The 6,733-nt window shown below is 37.6% G+C and overlaps 1 non-coding gene across 1 annotated transcript; it reads left to right on the forward strand.

Annotated features, from left to right (window-relative positions):
* Positions 1-403: 403 nt before the first annotated feature.
* On the forward strand, positions 404-505 carry LOC122128136. The gene has a single exon (XR_006151379.1). It is a non-coding gene; the product is annotated as a U6 spliceosomal RNA (small nuclear RNA).
* Positions 506-6,733: the final 6,228 nt, after the last annotated feature.

Below are 6,733 nucleotides of genomic sequence, written 5' to 3' on the forward strand. Positions count from 1 at the left end.
TGTCAAACTTGACTTTATTCTTAAATGTGTTCTTTTGTAAGAAATACATGGTTCTAAAATTTCACGACAATTCTTTTTTTTTTTTTTTTTTTGTCGGTTGTGGGGCTTGAACTCTGGGCCTGGGCGCTGTCCCTCAGCTCTTCAGCTCAAGGCGAGCGCTCTACCACTTGAGCTACAGCGCCACTTCCGGTTTTCTGGTGGTTTATTGGAGATAGGAGTCTCACGGTCTCTCCTGCCAGGGCTGGCTTTGAACCGCGATCCTCAGATCTCAGCCTCCTGAGTAGCTAGGGTTACAGACGTGAGCCACCAGCGCCCGGCTTTATGACAATTCTTTTGAATTTAATTTTTGTGGAATTGTCTAGTTTAAGAAAATCAATTACACTTTATGTATAAAAAATGTTCTGTGCTCAATTCAGTAGCACATACACTAACATTGGAACAATAAAGAGAAGAATAGCCCCTGACTGAGGATGACACTCAACTTCGTGAAGCATTCTAGATTTTTAAAAGAACAGATGCTGGAGGGGATGTGGACAGAAGGGAACCTTAATGCATTATTGTTGGGAGTTTAAACTTGTTCAAAGACTTTGGAAAGTAGTATGGCGGTTCCTCAAAAGACTACAATAGAGCGCCCCTAAGTCCCAGCAATCCCATTTTGATCACAAACAAGACCATACTAAAACTACCAGCAAAACTATGTTCATTGCAGCATTATTTACCAAAGCTAAGATACAGAACAGAACCCGAGGCCCCACAGTAAACGAATGGATCAAGAAAATATGTGTGTGTGTGTGTGTGTGTGTGTGTGTACTGGAATTCTATGCCTCCATCAGAAAGAATGACATCACCCAGTTTGTTAGGAAATGGAAAGACATGGAAAAAATTATATTAACTGAATTAAGCCAGGCCCAAAGAAATGAAGTAAGCCAGGCCCAAAGAAAGATAGGTCCCATGGTTTTCTTAATTGCAATAACTAGTATGTGTCTGCTACAAGCAGAAAACATCATATAAGTTGATGTTAGGCAAAATGAACCCCAAGATAAGGATTCAAATGGTTTTTATTTCTTGCGATTGTTTCTAAGATATTTATAAGATGAATTCTTTGTTGCTTTGTATGTTCCTCCTGCAAGCTAAAGCCCTTGTTTTCACTGTATTTGATGTTGGTATACTTTGTGCAGTGGAAGGGAAACACAAATCGTTTAAAAAGGGATGCAGGTGGACCCATTGCAACAATGAGATGAAAAAGTCGTTATGTCAAAAAATGATTTTGGCCGGGTGTTGAGGGATGTGGACAGTGGGGGGGGGGGGGGTTGGGGGGGAGGGGTTGGTAGGTGTGGGGGTTGGGATATGGGCAGGGATGGGAAGGGGAAACAAAGGAGGAGCAAGTGGACCCATTGCAACAATGAGATGTACAAGTTATTATGTCAAAAAATGAACTTTACTACTTTGGAGGGAGGAGGACAGGGTGGGGAAAGTGGGGGAGTGTGGGAAGGGATGGGAAGGGGAAACAAAGGGGAGGCAACAATGCTTGATAAGAAATCTTGCCCATGTAATTGTAATTCCTCTGTCAGTATTCTCACAATAAAAAAAAATGTACTCAATAACTCACGCGTGTAATTGTAACCCCTCTGTATGGCATTTTCACAATATAAAAAAAAAGAAACATAGGTCCTGTGGTATCCCTTATTTGCAATAACTAATGCATATCCGGGATAAGCAAAGAAGGTATGGTAAGGCGGAAAAAAGGAGTAGGCAACAATGCTTGATAAGAAATGTACTCATTACATTTTCCACGTAATTGTAACGCCTCTGTATGGTATTTTCACAATTTAAAAAAAAAAAAGGTCAAAAGCATGTGCATATGACTAGATAAGATGATGTTAAGGTAAATGAACTCCATGATAAGGACACAAGTGGTGTTTTATTTCTTCCTGTGGTTTCTAATATATTTATAATGTACGATGTGATTTTTTATATGTGCATCCCCCACAGTTAAACCCCTGTTTTCACTGTATCTGATGTTGGTGCACCTCCATCTTGTATATACACTTCTCTAATTTGGGGATGGAAAGGGAAAAAACAAAATGATTAAATAAGGATACAATATGACCCATTGCAACAATGTGACACACAAGACAGTATGTTGAAAAACGAACTTTACAATTTAGGAGGGTCGGGGAGGGGAGTGTACTTGTGGAGGTGGGAGGGAAGGGATGGCGGGGGAAAACAAAGGAGGAGGTAACAATGCTTGATAGGAAATGAACTATTACTTTTTCATGTAACTGTAACCACTCTGTACAGTACTTTTACAATAAAAAATAGAAAAATGTTATGGGATGGAAGAGAATATTTCCCCTATTTTACCCATATAATATCATTAACAAAGAAATTAATGCAAAACACTGATATGCAGATATTTTGAATAAATGTGTGTTTGTGTATGTGTGTGTGTGTGCATGCCTGCACATTTTGGTTCTCAGAGTTTGAATTCAGTGCATCAAGGTCCCGCTAGGCCATTCCTCTCTAGATTGATGAGCTACTATATAAGCTACATCTCCATTCTTGGCTCTTTGCTAGTTCATTAATTTTTTTAATATTAATAGGTCCCATGGTTCCTCTTATTTGCAAAAACTAGTATATGTCTGAGAGAAGCAGAAAAGGTCAGATAAGTTGATGTTAGGTGAAATGAACCCCAAGATAAAGATTCAATTGTTTTTTTCCTTTATTGCAATTGTTTCAAACATTTATAAGATGATTTCTTTGTTGATTTGTATGTCCATCCCCCATGGTATAACCCATGCTTTCACTGTATTTGTTGTTGGTATAACTTGTGGAGGGGAAGGGAAAAAAAAATCATTTAAATAGGGATGCAGGTGGACTCATTGTAATAATGAGATGTACAAGTCCTTATGTCGAAAAATGAACTTTACATCTTTGGTGGGGGGGGAGAGTTGGTGGGATGGGGAGTGTGGGAGGAGATGGGAAGGGATGGGAACAAGAAGCAAAGAAGGAGGCAACAATGCTTTATAAGAAATTCATCTACTGAGCGACATCTGGGTTGGTTCCATATCTTAGCTATGGTAATGCTGCAATAAATATATCTGTGTGGTAGCTTTAGTATGGTCTTGTTTGTGATCATTTGGGTAAATGCCCAAAAGTGGGATTGTTGGGTCATATGGGAGCTCTATGTGGAGTCTTTGGAGGAACCTCCATATTACTTTCCAAAGTGGTTGAGTGAGAGTGATTACACTCTCACTAACAATGAAGTAAGGTTCCCTTCTGTCCACATTCCCTCTAGCATCTGTTGTTATTAGAGTTCTTGATTATAGCCATTCTAACTTGGGTGAGGTGATATCTCAGTGTTGATTGATTTGCATTTCTTTTATGGCTAGAGAGGTTGAGCATTTCTGCATGTCTTTATTGGTCACTCTCCTTCCCTCTTCAGAGAAGTTTCTTTTTATGTCTTTAGCCCACTTATTTATTGGGCAGTATTTTCTTTGAGTATTTGTTGTTGGGGGATTTAATTTTTTGATTTCCACGTCTGTTTTAGATATGAAACCCTTTTCGGTTGTATGGCTAGTGAAGATCCTCTCCGATTCCGTGGGCTTTCTATTGATCCTGCTAGCTATGTCCTTTGCCATGCAGAAGCTCTGCAATTACAAGCAATCCCATTTGTCCAACCTTTCTTTCATTTGTTGTGCTTTTGCATTTCTTTTCAGAAAATTTCAGCCTTTGTCAAGGAGACCTAGGGTTTCTCCTATTCCATCCTGTAATGTTTTCAAAATATCTGCTTTGACTCCAAGGTCTTTGATCCATTTGGACTTGATTCTGGTACAGGGTGATATATAAGGATCTAGCCTTAATTTTCTACAAGTGATTAACCAATTTTGCCAGTACCATTTACTGAACAGCCTTTCTTCGATTTTATCTTTTTAGATCCTTTATCGAATATTAGATGATTATGAGTCTGTAGGTTCATTTCTGGGTTTTCAATTCTATTCCATTGTTCCTGAGATCTTTTCTTGTGCCAGTACAAAACTGTTCTAATTACTATGGCTTTGTAGAAGAGTTTGAAATTTGGTATTGATATTCCTCCAACACTGTTCTTTCTGTTAAGGATTGCTTTTTGCAATTGGGGGTCTTTTGTTGTTCCATATGAATTTTTGGATTGCCTCTTCTATTTCCTTGAAGAATGCGGTTGGAATATTGATAGGTATGACATTGAACTTGTAGATAACCTTGGGAAATATTGCCATTTTCACAAGGTTCATCCTTCCTATCGAGGAACATGGGAGGTTTTTGCCACTTTCTAAGTTCTGTTTTGATTTCCTTTTTCAGATTTTTAAAGTTTTCTTCATAGAAGTCCTTCACTTCTTTGGTTAAGTTAATTCCTAGGTATTTTATTTTTTGTGGGGCTATAACAAATGGAAAAGCTTTCTTGATTTGAGCCACACTTTTCTCATTGTTGGCGTACAGAAATGCCATTAATTTTTGAGGGTTAATTTTATACCCTGCTATTTTTCCAGGTTTGAATCAGCTTGAGTAATTTGGGAGTGGTGTCCGTGGGATTCTTTAAGTACAAGATCATGTCATCTGCAAAGAGGGCGAATTTTACTTCTTCTTTCCCTATTTGGATCCCTTTTATGTTGGCGTATTGTCTTATTTCTGTAGCTAGGCATTCTAATACTAAATTGAAGAGAAGTTGAGAGAGTGGACATCCTTGTCTCATTCCCGAGTTAAGAGGAAATGGCTTTAGTTTTTCACCATTAATTATAATGCTGGTTGTAGGTTTTCCATATACAGTTTTTATTGTATTGAGGAATGTTCCATGGATTCCTAATTTTTCCAGAACCTTCATCATAAAGGTGTGTTGGATCTGGTCCAATGCTTTTTCTGCATCTGTTGAGATAACCATGTGGTTTTAATCCTTGCTCTTGTTGATGTGATAAATTTTATTAATTGATTTGTGTATATTGAAACAGGTTTGCATCCCTGAAATAAATCATGTATATTGGTGTATGATTTTTTGGATGAATTGTTGAAGTCGATTGGCCAAAATTTTGTTGAGAAGTTTTGCATCAATGTTCATCAAAGAAATGGGTCTATACTTCTCTTTCTTTGATGAGTCCCTGCCTGGTTTTGGGATGAGGGTTATGATGGCTTCATAGAATGTGTTCGGTAGTGAACTTTCTTTCAATTTCATTGAAGAGTTGGAGTAGTATTTGTGTGAGCTCTATTTTTAAGCTCTTGTACAATTCCGCTGTAAATCCATCAGGTCCTGGGATTTTCTAACATGGGAGGTCTCTTTTTGCTGTGTCTATTTCAATGCTTGATGTGGGCCCCTTAATATGCTTTAATTCATCTTGGTTTAGTATTTGCATGTTGATAATTGCTAGCAAAAGGTCCATTTCTGCCAAGTTTTCAAACTTATTAGCATAAAAATTTGAAAATATTCCCTTTTAATGTTCAGAATCTTGGTTGTTTCTGTGGTGATGTTTCCATTCTCACATCTGAGTTTATTTATTTGGGTGTGTTCCTTCTTTTTCTGATAAGATTTGCTAAGGGTTTGTCAATTTTGTTAATTTTTTCATAGAACCAACTCTTTGTTTTGTTGATTCATTCTGTTTTTTTTTTTATTTCTAATTCGTTTAACTCGGATTTAATGTTAATTATTTCTTTCCATCTATTGAATTGGGGTTTATCTTGGTGTTCTTTGTCAAGGTGGTTCAGATGTCTCATTAAGTGGTTGGTTTCAGATCTCTCTAATTTGTTGGTGTAGGAATTCAGAGCTATAAACTTGCCTCTGAGTATTGTCTTTGCAGTGTCCCAGAGGAGCTGGTAATTTGTGTGTTCATTTTTGTGGAATATCATGGACATTTGAATTTCTTTTCTAATCTCTTCCATGACCCCCTGGTTATTCAACAGTGTGTCGTCCAGCCTCCATGCGTTACAAGACTTTTTTGGTGTTGAGTTCTAATTGTATTTCCTTGTGGTCTGAGAGGATGCAAGGTGTAACTTCAATGTTTCTGAGTTTGGACAAGTTTGTTTTGTGACCTAAAATGTGATCTCTTTTGGAAAACGTTCCATGAACTGCAGAGTAAAACGAGTATTCTGATGCTACTGGGTGAAATATTCAGTAGATGTCTGTTAAATCTATTTGCTTTATGCAGTTGTTTAAATCTGCGGTTTCCCTGTTGATTTTTTTTTTTGCTGATTTGATCTATATAGTGGGGATAGTGGTGTGTTAAAATCCTCAATAATTAATGTCGTTGGATCTATGTGAGATCTGAGGGAAAATAGTGTCTCTTGGATAAATTTTGGTGCTCTATTGTTTGGCAATTCCATATTTAGAATTGTAATATCCTCCTGAAGTAGAGAACCCATAAGTCATATGTAGTGACCTTCTTTATCTCTTTACACTAATTTTAATTCGAGGCATATTTTATCTGATATTATTATTGCAACTCCTTCCTGTTTATGGCAGCCGTTTGCTTCGTAGATTTTATTCCATCCTTTCATTAACAAAATGTGTTTGCTTTTATAGGTAAAGTGTGCCTCCTGAAGGCAGGAGATAGAATTATCTTGCTTTTTAATCCAACTAGACAGTCTATTTCGCTAAATTGGAGCTTTAAGTCTGTTAATGTTGAGAGGTAGGACTGAGAGGTGTTTGGTAGCTCCTGCCATGCTATCCACCTCCTTGGGGGCTGTGGAAACTTGGTTTTTCCTATGGTTC

This window comes from Dipodomys spectabilis, unplaced genomic scaffold (assembly GCF_019054845.1).
Source record: "Dipodomys spectabilis isolate Male_0828 unplaced genomic scaffold, ASM1905484v1 ptg000010l, whole genome shotgun sequence".
NCBI lineage: Eukaryota > Metazoa > Chordata > Mammalia > Rodentia > Heteromyidae > Dipodomys > Dipodomys spectabilis.